We start from the raw sequence: 14,564 nt of genomic DNA on the forward strand, positions 1-14,564 counted from the left end.
CTTATCACTTGGTACCTTTGAACTTTGGTATATTAAGTATATGGCATGTATAGGTGTTTTGATTATGGATTGATAGTGATTTTGGTCAATTTTATTGACTTGTAATGGCATATGTTTTGGTTTGTAAATATGGCCATGAATGTTGGCTTATTGTAGATTTGATTATGTGCATTTATGTGCATATATGGTTGATATTTTAATTCCATAAATGGACATGTGAATGACTTATATTATGTAGTTTGTGGCATTGATATCATGCTTGTGAATTGGTGCAAAATGATGTATGATAGGTAAAAATTTAACTAGATTATTTGTATATGTATTTTGGTATGTTTTGATCGGATAAAACTTGAGGTATAAGCATATTGGTTGCTAGTATTGGAAATGGTATAAATTAGCCTTGTTTATGGCTAAATTGGATGTTTATTTATACTATGATTTGGTGTCATTTTGGTTACTTAGGTAAACATAAGTATGGGTGGGAAATTGGCTTGGTAAATAGCCTATTTTTGTCCAAACAGGAAGAGACACAAGCGTGTGTCTCAGCCATGTATGAGACATGGTTTTGTTACACAGTCGTGTGTCCCTTAGTGTTGAATTTCAAATCAAGTCAATATGCTTTACACGGCCTCACACACGGGCGTGTGACTTAGCGTGTGGTATAAGTTAGTATACCCTACAGATTTGGCATGGCCTAGCACACGGCCTGGCACACGGGTGTGTATGGCCATTTTTAGGGCACATGGGCTAGCCATACGGGCGTGTGTGTTGGCCGTGTGACACAAGTTAGAGAGTTACACGGGGTAGGACATGAGCTGGGACAAGGCCATGTGCTCACATTTCGAATGTCTACACGGCCTGTGGCACGGGCGTGTCTGGTGGCTGTGTGAGACACACTGCCTAGCCACACGGGCGTGTGTCCTCTGTTTTGAGAAAAATTTTCTGAGTGTTTCAAATGTTTAAAAAGTTATTAGTTTAGTCTCGAACCTATCTCAATGCATGTTTAGGGCCTCCTAGGCTCGTATAAGGGACAACTTGATTGAGTTTGAATGATGAATGTATGAAATGATATTATGTATTTGAAAAGTTTGTGTAATTGTGTTTTAAGTTCTATAATGCTCCGTAACCCTATTCCAACGTTGAATACGGGTGAGGGGTGTTACATGTTTGCACATCATCGGCAATAAATCAAAATCTCCATCACTTTCACTATCTCTTCCGAAGGAAGAAACATTTCGATCCATCACGGACAGAGCCGGAACTCCACCCAAAAGCTTATACTTCCATGAAGGTGCTAGAGACAGATCAGGGTCCAAAACCATATCCGCTAATGTTTCATCAAGTCCACCCTTAAATCTCACTTTCTTGGTGGTTCAATCCTTGACAGAATGAGAATCCCCATCGTCACCGTTAACGAAATTTGGCAAAGAAGGAGAGCGTTCCTTAAACATAATTTCTACCTGCATAAATTTAGTTTGTTATTCTACAAGTCTTAATTTCTTTAATTCATCTTTTCAAACCATATTACATGCACACCGTTTGGATTTAATTTTAGTTCTTTCCCTTTTCCAAAAAAAAAACTTAAATTTTATAATTTTTAATAGAAATTTAAATACAATATTCTGTTTGATTTACATATATTGAAAAAAAATGTCCATCTACGTTGTTTTTTTTTTTTAAATTGCCGGTAAAATGAAAATGCGCTCTGTAATACGTGTTTTCACTAAAAAAATAACAAATTAGCTTTTTTGGTCAGATGGTTAAATGTTAATGTTTTTGTCCTTGAGTCTCGGGTTTGATTCATCTCTTTTTCACATTTTTTTATTTTTTATTTCATATTGTTTTAAGCTTTTTTGTTTTTTATTTATATTTTTAATACATTATCTTTTCTGATTAGATGGTTAGACAATTGTAATTTTGTCTTTGAGTCCTAAGTTCGACTCCTCTTGTAATTTTTTTATTTTTTTATTTCATTTGTTTAAAACTTTCTTATTTTTATTTTTAACTAATGTTTATAATTAATAAATATATTGTTTTCAAGTTTTTTAATTAATAACTCTTTTATTTATAAAATAAAATAATAAATATGTAATTATTTTAAAAAAAATACAGGGTTTTTTACCCAAATAATATAAAAAATACGAAAATGGTATGTTGCAACAATTATGTACCCAAATGGTACATTCAAATGGGTAGAGGGTGGTGAATAGGCAGCATCACCCTAATATTCTGACACAAATCGCATGAAAAAATAAATAAATAAAATAATGGTGGAGGCATGTAGATAGGCAGCACACAGGGTAAAATACGGGTCAAATACGGTAAAATCGAACCCACTGGGATAACACACTGGGTCACGCCTAGGGAAGAGGTGGCACCCAGTGATGGAGGAGGTGGCACCATGATGGCAAGCGATGGGATGGCTCATGCAGGATATTTGTTTTTATTGTGTGTTTGGGGGCCTTATAATGGTCCCCAAGCTTCATTTTTGGTCGGTGAGTGAAGGAGAAGAAAAGAAAAGAAGATGGAGGAGAAGGAGAGGGCAGGAAGGGAAGGGAAGGGAAAAGGAAAGAAAAAAAAGAAGGAGAATAGAGAAAGGGAAGAAAAAGAGAAGGAAAAAAATAAATAAATAAGGAAAGGAGAGTTTGTTTTGTTGTTTAGGGAAGATTAGGTGTTTAAGAAAAGGTAATTTTTTTTATTATAAATTAATGGATTAATGTTAATTTAATTTGTTTTTGTTGTTCTTATTGTTGATTTAATTCGAATTCAATTTTTAATTTTATTTTTGTAATGTATTATTTGGTTAAAAAGAACTATTAAGGTATGTTTGTATTTATTTTTATTTTTATTCGTTCATAATTTATTTTTAATGTTTATTGAAGTAAAAAAGCCTATTTATGTTATGTACAAAGAATATTTTATTTTTTTATGTAATTTATTTGTTATGTGTGCTTTAGGTTGATTAGATATATTTTTTTATGAAATTTATTTGGCATTTTATTTTAACTATTTTAATATTTTAATTTTTTATTTTTTATGTAGGTAAAAGATGAGACCATTGATATGGAATTTGAAATTTATGAGATAAATCATGAATTAGTTTATATGTTCTAATTTTTTAAATTTTATAATTGAGAATAAGAGTTTATATTTTTAAATTTTTATGTTTTTTATAAATATTAAAAATGAAATTTCTTTTGAAGTTCTATGAAAAAAAATTATATTTTTTGACAATAATTAAGTTGGCATGTTATTATATATATTATATTTTAAACCAAAACATTTTACTTATTATCATTTTAAAGTAATAATAAAAATGTTTGTATTTATTATGTTTCGTTTATGTTATGTTTATGTTATATTTTTTATTAGCATTTTATTTTTGTTATTTTAATATAATTTTTTTATACAGGTAAAAGATTAAACCATTGAGATGGAATTTGTAAATGGAAGATGAGTTGGAATTTGAGTTGGAATTTATAAGATATATTTATTTTATTAATGTAGTATAGCAAAAAATGATGTGGACAAAACCGTTTGGTATTTTTTGTAATTAAAAGCAATATATAAAATTTAGATATTTTGATAAATATTTAAAATCCATCAAACCTTAAAATTAATAACTGAATTTTGTTTTGAAATTGCATGTATCGCAATGGCTCCATTGATTAAGAACGATGGTCACATATCAAACACAGGTAATCATATGGTAATATATTATTTGTTAATCACGGGTTCCCTTAAAAGAAGATCTATGTAATTTACAAAAATAAATTATATTATTATAACTATTTTCTGTAATTTAACACTGTCAGGGCTCGTACCGCGCATTAAGGGGTCTGGGAATGGTTTAGGACATTCCCCGGATGAACGACTGATGCCATACTTGGAGTTAGTTGGATTCGGGTCAGCAACATTGATCCGGACGTTTGATTTGCGGTACGATTTAATATCCGTATTGGTAGAGCGTTGGTGCCCGGAGACCTATATTTTTCATTTGCTGTGTGGGTAGTTCTCTATCACTAGAGCTGAGCATGGCCCGGCCCGAAGGCTCGCCTGGAAAATGGGAGGGTTTGGGTAAAAATATAGGCCCGAAAAATAGGCTTGGACAAAAACGAGGCCTGTTTAAAAAATGGGTCAGGCCTCGGGTATGATTTTTTTGGCCCGGCTCAGCCCGAATTATTTTAATATTATGTTATTTTATTTTTTATCATTATTAATTTTTAACTTTACCCTTTCACTTTCATTTCGTGCCTTCCACTTCCTCCCCCTTTTTCCCATTTTCAAAATCAAAATCCCTAACTAGTCTCCACCTTCCTCTTCCTCTTCATCCCTCTTCCTCCCAAACATTCCGGAATACTCATTCATCTCCAGTCTCCACCTCCCACCTGCTTATACCAAACAACCTACTAGCCTCAAGCTCAGATTAGCTCAGCTCATTGTCTCTAGCATCTTCATTTGCGGTCTCGGAGCTCCCCACAAGTTGTAAGCTTCTTCATTTACCACTTAGGTCTAATTTTTACTTTAGTTATTATTTGAGTTTGGCTATATAAATTAAGCCTATTTGGTATTTTGGTCCTTAGGTTCCTCATACTGCTATTGTGTCTTACTTTATCTCAGAAAACCTCTTCTTCTTCCTCATACTACCTACAACCACAATACAGTAAGCTTCTTCTTTTTAAAATATTTTTAGTTGTAGCTATTGGTTTTTTGAATTTCAATTATTTTGGTTAATAATGCTGGTTGTTGGATCTATGACAGAGCTTCCTTTTTTTATTCTTTTCGAATAATTCGTCTTCTTCTTCTTAAATTTGGACTCATGGGTAATGGTTTTGCTGAAAGCATACTATTGATATTAGCATATATTGTTGAATAGTTATTATTTTGAGCCTTCCCTTTGCGCTTATAATGGTGAGAAATAAAAAATTATAATTTCCAAACAAGTTTTTATTACAAAAAATGATGGAGATATTTTCAAAGATCTTTAAATAACTTGTTGACGTGATTTAAATTGTTATCATTAATAATTAACCATTTACTTCAGTAATATCTCATAATTATATATATATATTTAAAAAACCAATATTTCCTATCGTGAAGACAAATCATATCATAATTATTAAATGTTTTTAGTATGAAAATTGACATTTTTTTAACATTCAACATGAGTTTATACCCTTCATTGAAAAATATCAGTAGGCAAAATTTAGTAAGAAAATAAAATTTCAAACTCCGAATTAAGACAAAAGTTAAGATACTTTGTACTGAACAATAAATGACCCAAAAACACATTTATCTTAGAAAAATCAAAGATGCTTCATTTTTCTACTTCCAGATAAATGTTTTAACTTACATATTTAGGATCTACTTCCTTTGGGCAAGTATTATTTTTTATTTGTGGAAAATAGTTTTGATTAATGCAAATTAATTAAAGTATAATTTTGAAAATCGATAATTCCCAACCTAAATAGTTTATTTTCGCAATTCCAATTTGGACATAAGGTTTTAAATTTTGAATCTCAGAATTATTGAATATCAAATTAATGTTTCTGGTTTTTCTCTTCTTTTAATTGCTGGAAACTACAAGTCTACAACCAGCACTGTTAAAAAATCATGTTATACCATTATTTTATGTTGAAAATATGCAAAAGTACACAAGTTTGTGCCATTTTTCCTGCTTTGAAACTTACTTAAATTCTATATCTTCCTTTTTTTCAGGAATAATTTGGGCTAATTTGATTTATTTGGATTTTAGGACTTGAATTTTTATGACTATGGCTAGTTCGAACACTCCTATACCCGTGGATGATGAGTTTAATGAGTATGAAAGTGCTCTCAAATGTCAAAAGTCTACCACTTCAAAGGTGTGGGATGAAATGATAAAGCTTAAATGCGAGAACAAAAATGAATTGAAGGCACAATGTAATCACTGTAAGAATATCTTCTCTACTAAATCTTCTAGTGGAAACTCTCATTTAAGACGTCATCTAAATCAATGTTTGAAAAAAGTTAATAATGACATAACTCAATACACCATAGCCACTCAACCATCATTAAGAGGTGGCCCATCTATAAAAAAAACTACAAGTTTGATGCTGATGAGTGTCGTTGAGCTATTTCTACTTTTCTTGTGTGTGGTAAGCATTCATTTAGGACAGTTGAAGAACCAGATTTAGACTGTAATACCCTTAACTCGTATTCATTGTCAGAATAGGGCTACGAGGTATTATCGAACCATACACAACATTCACACACACATCCATATGTATATGCATTCATAATCAAATTCCATTCAATCACAATTACATTGTCCCTTATAAGGCCCTATTAAGCCTTAGGACATACTTAATAGAGGTTCAGGACTAAATCAAAAACATTAAAAAACTTTAGAACTCTTGAAAATTTTTCTCACCTGCACATGTCACACGCCCGTGTGAACAGGCCGTGTGCCTCACACGGCCACCAGACATGCTCGTGTCTTAGGCCGTGTAGATACAGGGCATGCATACTGACTTGCCCACATGGCCAGGTCACATGCCCGTGTGCCTAGCCCGTATGAAAACTAAGGGGGTTACTGACTTGGCCACAAGGCCGGCCATACGTCCGTGTGCTAGTCCGTATGCCTCACACGGCCAGTAGTCACACCCGCATGTCTAACCCGTGTCAAAACTGTAGGGTATACTGTCTTAATTCGAAAGGGTACCCCAGGGGTCACACGGCCGTGTACCAAGGCCATGTCTCACACATGGTCGAGCCACATGCCCGTGTGCTCGGCCATGTGGAGTGAAGTTAGGCTTGCTTTAAGCCACACTTTTCAACCCTATTCAAGCATACCTAAACACCACATTTCATACCAATTCCATACATTAATAGGCAACTAATTCAACCAATTCAATCATATTACAAACCATTCAAAATATCATCCAACTCACCACTCAATTTCACAACCAAAACATATCTAAACAATGTATTAAAATCAACTTTCATAAATTTCAAATACATGACTTATTACTTTCTCTATTACCTTATACCACAAAACTAGCCATTTCAACATTTCATAACTAATCCATCACATATGCAATATACAAGCATCATATGAATTACCCATCAAACATATCATTTAGTTCAACATAAGAGGCCATACATACCAATATTTACACGCCAAGTCTTATGGCTAATATTCATATCACAAAACATACCAAAATAACACCAACTTATACATGTCATATACCATATATACAACTCTCAAAATGATACCAAAATAGACGCTCGATAGTGTTATGACGTTCCTTGACGATCCCCAAGTCCAAGCTAGTTTTAAATATCTATCAAACACAGAGGGAGCACACAAAGTAAGCTTTTAAAGCTTAGTAAGCTAGTATGATAAAAACTCATCTATATATATACATAAACATTAGCAGTTTAAAATAACATACACATCTTTCGGGATTCTAACAAACCTTTCACCAACTTATTTTTAAACTTGTACATACCCAAAGTTTGCCATTGCATAATCAATGTCTTAAAACCAAAGCATTGTTCTTGAAGCTTCACACACTCAGTGCCTTCACGGACGTATCGCACACTAAGTGCCATCCTGGATGTCTTGTACACTAAGTGCCATCTTCAATAATTTGCACACTAAGTGCTATTTCTGGATGTTTCGCACACTAAGTTCCATCCTCAATAATTCGCACACTAAGTGTCGTTTTCACAATCAATATATTATCCATCAATCTAGTAACCAAAAATATACAAATTAACCATTCTCAAAGCATTAATTATATAAAGAAATAATACTCTTATAACATACTAACTTACCTCGGGTTTGAAAATGGCGAGACAAGTCAATTAATCGATAACTTTATCCTTCCCCCGATCTAATTCTGAATTCCTCTTTTCTTGATCTAAATGTATTCAAAATTAACTTATTTATTCATCAAACCATTCAATTTCACACAAAAACACATAAATGGGCATTTTGAACTTTAGCCCCTAGCTTTTCACATTTATTTAATTTAGTCCTTATTTCACAAATAAACAAAATACACAAAATTTCATACTTCCCATGCTTTGTCGAATCCTCATATAGTCCATATAAGTCCACATATTTCATTATTTTTCATGTTAGTCCATCAAAATATCATTTTCACAATTTAATCCAAATTACTCAAATTCATCAAAATCCAAAGACAAAACATGCTTATTTATCATCAAGCTTCCATATAACATCAATTATCATCAAAAAGCTCACTAAAGCATCAATGGCACATTTGAAAATTACCATCAATTTCTTAAATTAAAGCATGGGTTTTATAAAACATAAAGAATGATCTCAAAAATATAAAAATCATCAAAAATCGAGTCAGGAAACACTTACCAATTAAACATGCATTAGCCGAACCTCAAAGAACCAAAAATGGTTTCTTCTTCAACATTTGGCTGAAACAAGGTAATTTGTATGCACTTTCTTTTGTTTTCTTTAATTTACTATATTTATTTCATGATTTACCATTTTAGCCTTTAGTTATAAATTATTAAAATTCACTTAACATGTCCATAATTGTCCACCATTAACATTAATGGTATAATTGACATGCAAGGACTCTCACTTTGCTAAACCATATCAATATAACACTTTTAACTTATAGAAGGTAACTTTTGTAACTTATGCGATTTAATCATTTTCTCAAATTAACCACTTAAACGATAAATTTATCACACCAAAAATTCACACATATAAATTAACATATCATAAGCACGAAAAATAATATTAAAATATTTTTCTAACTCACATTTGTGGTCCCGAAACCACTATTCCGACTAGGGTCTAAATCGGGCTGTTAGATAGATACATGATTAGAATTGCTAGTCTTAATTTTAAGGATATAAGTAGATTTACAACTGCTAGGGATGTCCTAATGTATTATACAAAAGAGAGAGATCATGTTAAAGAAGAGTTGGCTAAAGCACCTAGTTTAATTTGTCTAACTTCCGATAATTGGAACTCGGAGCATACTAATAATGAATATATTTGTATTACTGCTTATTGGATTAACAAAGATTGAAAACTACAAAATAGAATCATAAGTTTAGAGCTTTATTTCCTTTGTATGATGGTTTGAACATAGCAGATGAACTTGTTTTATGTTAATCACAATGAGGTATAGACAATAAAATTTTTAGCATCACTTTCGGTAATGCTTCTTATAATGATGTTATGGTTTCTTGTCTTAAAAATTGTTTTCGTGCGAACCGAGCTATTTTGTGTGATGGTGCTTTTTTTCAAGTTAGATGTTGTGCACATATATTTAATCTTATAAGTAAAGCTAGTTTGGAACTTGCTGATGATGTTATTGGTAAGATTCGAAATGGAATTAAGTACATAAAAAAGTCAGAATTCGTAGGAAAATATTTTATGATGTGGCCGACAAAAGTTTTCATTTGAATGTGACCAAAAAGTTACATCAAGGTGTGTGTGTGTGTGATGGAATTCTACTTATTTGATGCTTGAATCTTCTCTTTACTATAAAAGATGTGCTAGATTATTGGGGCCAACGGGATAAAGATTATCAAATATTTGCACTTTCTAACGAGGAGTGGAGAAATGTTGCTATTATTTGAAAATTTTTGAAAGTCTTTTATGATGTGACTTGTGTTTTTTCTGGTTCTAATTATCCAACGGCTAATGTAACATCTCGAAATAGGGCCTAGTCAGAATAGTGGTTTTGGGACCACAAATCTGACATTAAAATACTTATTTTATTATTATTATGAGGCCTAGAATATGAGTATATGCATGTGTTAAAGTTTCACGAAGAAATTCTAAGTATAAGATGTCCAATTGGAAATTAGGGACTAAATTGAATAAATTGCAAAACTTGGATTCTAGAAGCAATTTGTATGAAATTGCTTTAGATTATAAATTAGAAGATCTTGGATAGTAATTTTCCAAATTCTAAATTTTTGGACAAAAATGGGCTTGCATGGATGAAATTTTAAAGAAAGGACATGAGGGCATTTTGGTCATTTGTCAATTTAATGAAATAAAATGGGGAAAATCAAGCCAAAATCAGCCATTTCCTTCTCCATGGCTACCTAAAATTGAAGAGACATCATAGCTAGGGTTTTCAACATTTTAAAGCTTAATAGTAAGTGCTCCCAAGCCCCGTTTTTAATGCTCTTCGTATTTTTGAAATCCAGGTAACTTGCACTCTCCATTTCTACCCATATTTCATGCTAGGGTTCATGTTTGAAAATTTACCCACGCATGAGTTCCTTGTATGTTAATAGCTTATGGAGGAATATGAAAGATAAATGTGTGTTAAACATCTTTTCCAAGTTGGTTTTCATGAGAAACCCTTATAGGGACTAATTTGCAAAAGATGTAAATGTGTGGTAGAAATTGTGACACCCCTAATTTGACTCTAGTCGAGACGTGGTTTCGGGACCACAAAATCGAGTCACAAGAATAATTAAATGTTATATTTTATGCCTATTATAAGTGAAAGTGTGTGTGTGAAAATTTCATGTTTTGATTTTTGTCTTTTAAATGTGAAATTAATTAGAAAGGACTTATGTGTGAAACTTTGGAAATGTGATAGGTTAAATGGTAGTGGGAAAATAATGCATAGTGGAAAAAAATGTAGACTTGCATGTCAAATTCCCCACTTTAGAGGAAGTGGCCGGCCATGATGGTATGGGATAAAAAAATATATGCATTTTGTATTAATATTATAATGACTACATGGTTTTATAATAGGAAATAAGTATTAGAAAAAAAAAGAAGGCCATACATCCTTGCCTTGTTCATGTGAATGTTTGAGAAAGAATGGAGAAAAATGCTTTGAGGATTTCGGCAATGGAGCAAGCTCAAAATCTAAGGTAGAACAAAAGGGCTCTTTGATATTTGGCCTTGGTGATTCTAATTGGAGGTATGTTTAATTTTATTTCTTGATAATTTATGTGAAATTGAGTTAATTGCTAAGCTCCTTTCATAGCCCATGACTCAATTTTTGTTATTGGTTTGAAGTGATGCATTCGGCTATGGGTTGTAGAGTGTCTTGGTGGGTGTTTTGATGTTTTGTTATGAGGCATTTTAGATTTGGCCTTAGTGAAAATGAGTGAGGAAATTTGAGTTGAGGATAGAAGATAGTAAACGAATGTTCAATGGATAATTTGATACCAAAATTCATATGTTTATGAGCTTGTTTTGAAAAGTATGTTACATGTGAGTGATTAGTTCATGAAGGGATTTTCGGTTATGTTGTTTTGTATGAGTAATGGATTGTTGAGTTCATGCTATTATGAATAAAATTGATTAAGAGAGGCTTGAGATAATTAAATATGCATGTTGGTGGTAAGATGAGCATTCAGTTTTTATCATGGAAGCATAGGAAGCTTGTTAAAGTTGAATTTTAGAAAAGTTAAATGTGTGTGTGCTTGTGCTGTGCCGAATGTGCCTAGGGTGATTTAGCATTGAGTTTGGTGTTATATGAATTGAGTTTTATGGTTTTGGATTTTTAAGTGTTGTTAAATACTTTGAATAATATATATAAGTGGCTTTGATATGTGAAACTCGGCCAAGTGGTTATGAGCATGATTTTAGAAATTCAATGATATTCGGCCGATTTGAATAATTCATGGCACCCCAAGCAAATTAGTTTTAGATGTTAATAAATATTGAAATTATTTAAAAGCATATTACCGAATGTGATTTTAGTTAATGATTCGGTTATGAGTGCTGATTTGTTTTATAATTAGCCGAATGTGTATATGTATACTATGAGGTGGTTTAGCTTAAAGAAAATTAAGGTGCTCGGAAGGTGATTGTCGTGGATAGTTTAAGTAATGAAATTTAATTTCTGTTATGTAAAGTGATGGCATTGCTGTTTGCAAATTTGAAGTTAAAAATTGTTGATTGAGCATCAAGAGCTTACGGAAACAAAGTCGGATCGTGGAAAAAGGGAAATTGGTCGAATAGTCGGAATTGACGTACATTAGCGATCGAGGTAAGTTTTAAGTATTAAAGCCTATAATGTGATTCAGTATGATATGTTAAGCACATATTAAAAGAATCATAACTCTATTGTAAATTTTTATGCATATAGCCTAATGGCTATTATGAAGTATAGGTAAGTTATTGATATGATATGTTGCCAAATGGATATGATATTATGAAGTGCTAAAAGGATATGTCAGAAGAGTAAAATTGTGATAAACCTGCTTAGGACAGCAGCAGTAACATGAATTTAGAAAATCACCATAAATTTTTGGAGTTGAATTAGAGGCTGAATGAATTATGAAATTAAATCTTAATGAGTATAGTTTCTTATAAAAGAAACCGTGTAAGAAAATTTATTTCCGATAATGAGATATTTAAAGTTGTGTGAGACAGTGCAGAATGACACTGTAATCCTCTGTTCTGTTTTCAGAAAATCATTATAAATTGTATAAAAATGGTTATAAGATAAAATTCATATGCTTAGACTCCTTAATGAGTCTAGTTTCAAATGAAATCAAATACAACACATTTTGAATTCTGTAAAATGTGAAATCTGATTCGTAGTGAAGAGTGGTCAGATTAGTCAAACAGTGAAACAGGGGAAACTTTAAGAAAAATCTGGTATTGATTGGCCAAACCTAGAATTCTGGAAATTTTATGGATGGAAGATATACGAGTCTATGTTCAGGAAAAATTAACGGAAAGTGATTTGGAGTTTTGTAGCTCCAGTTATAAATAATTTAGTGACTATTGCTCAGGAAAAACAGCTTGTGCTGAATTTAAGATTGTGTTGTAAACCTTGATAAACTTGTTCTAGTTGCTCATAAGCTATTGATTAAACCCATACGTGAATTCTAAATTGTGATATTGGAAAATGATAGATGTAGATTCAGCCAAGAAAGTGTATATATGTGATAAGGCCTAATGGCCGATGTGATGAATGTGAAACTGTATATATGTGATAAGGCCTAATGGCCGATGTGATGAATGTGAAAGTGTATATATGTGATAAGGCCTAATAGCCGATGTGATGAATGTGAAAGTGTATATATGTGATAAGGCCTAATGGCCGATGTGATGAATGTGAAAGTGTATATATGTGATAAGGCCTAATGGCCGATGTGATGAATGTGAAAGTGTATATATGTGACAGGGCCGAGTGGCCAACGTGATGGATGTGAAAGTGTATAAATGTGATAAGTCCCGAAGGGCATTTGTGTCAGTACTATATCCGGGTTAAAACCCCGCAGGCTTTATGCGAGAATATTATCACTGATTAATGTCCGTAAGCTTCGTGCTCGTACTATATCCGAGCTCTAAAGACCCGATGACTACGTGTGGAGATTTTGTCCGGGTAAGACCCGATGACTACGTGTGGAGATTTTGTCCGAGTAAGACCCGATAACTTCGTGTGGAGATTTCGTCTGAGCTAAAGGTCTCACCGATAATCCGAGTAGAGGTTAAAGCTATAAGACTTCGTAATAAGAATTGCTTATAAATATATTCAATGCGAAAGGTTAAACAGGTATGTACTCCAAGTTTATATGTGAGCTTGATTTGCACTAAATCATAAGGTAGTTATGTGATGCATACGAGAGCAATCTATGAGACTATTCCTATGATTATGTGACATCGGATCAGTGTGAGAGGTTATGTGAAATCATACGATATATCTATGTCACATGAGCTCACTTATATGTGAAAGTTTATCTGCCTATTGTATATGATGAGATGTGCATATTCGGTAAAGGGATAGTATGCCCGAAGGAAGAGTGAAATAAAAATACGAACAAGTATGTTATAATTTGATCGTTATCTGTTGACACTGCTTAAAACTTACTAAGCATTGTAATGCTTACTCCGTTTACTCTGTTTCCTCTATTTTATAGATCTCATTTGGAAGCTACAGGCTCGGGGATCATCAGCAACTAGTCACACTATCACTATCCGTTGTTTGGTACTGCTACGTTTTGGATTATCTTATGGCATGTATGGAATAGACTAGTGGCGGAAGAATATTTTTGGTTAATGTATATAAGCCATGCGAAAATGGCATCTTTTGAATGTTTACTTAGTGAAGTTTAAATTTTATCTCTGGCTGTGCTTAGTACTTATTTAAATGAATGATCTTTATTTCAAGAAAAAGTTTAAAATTTTACTGTTCTGACATGAGTTACAAGTCTGGTAATGCCCTTTACCTATTCCGGCGACGGTTACGGGATAGGGGTGTTACATTTTATTGGTATCAGAGCTACGGTTTAGTCGATTCTAGGACTAACGTAGCACGCGTGAGTCTATTTATACATGCCATAAAGTGATAAAATGATAGTGTGATGATTTTTGGCTATTAAAATGTGTTTGCTGTATTGCAATGAATCTTGATCCCGATCGAGCTGTAGCAAGCTTCTGACTATGAGAATTTGCGATATAAATTCACTTAGATATGCCTAAATTATTAAGTTGATCAGGTACGTATCATGTACTTGTATTTGAATTTCGATTTGGATTGAATTATAAGGGTATAAGTGATGCAATTTTGAAAGAGTGTTATGACTATAAA

The 14,564-nt window shown here is 32.6% G+C and overlaps 1 long non-coding RNA gene across 2 annotated transcripts in view; it reads left to right on the forward strand.

Annotated features, from left to right (window-relative positions):
• Positions 1 to 4,272: 4,272 nt before the first annotated feature.
• Positions 4,273 to 14,564, forward strand: part of LOC121229553 (uncharacterized) — a 32,295-nt gene continuing 22,003 nt past the window's right edge. The window contains exons 1-4 of one of the 2 annotated variants that reach the window (XR_005927309.1): positions 4,273 to 4,485; positions 4,584 to 4,663; positions 5,756 to 5,931; positions 13,894 to 13,950. This is a non-coding gene — a long non-coding RNA (uncharacterized lncRNA). Of the gene's footprint in view, positions 4,486 to 4,583; positions 4,664 to 5,755; positions 5,932 to 13,893; positions 13,951 to 14,564 lie in introns of those variants that run through there. The other variant, XR_005927308.1, reaches the window with a different exon arrangement.

Source organism: Gossypium hirsutum, chromosome A05 (assembly GCF_007990345.1).
Source record: "Gossypium hirsutum isolate 1008001.06 chromosome A05, Gossypium_hirsutum_v2.1, whole genome shotgun sequence".
NCBI lineage: Eukaryota > Viridiplantae > Streptophyta > Magnoliopsida > Malvales > Malvaceae > Gossypium > Gossypium hirsutum.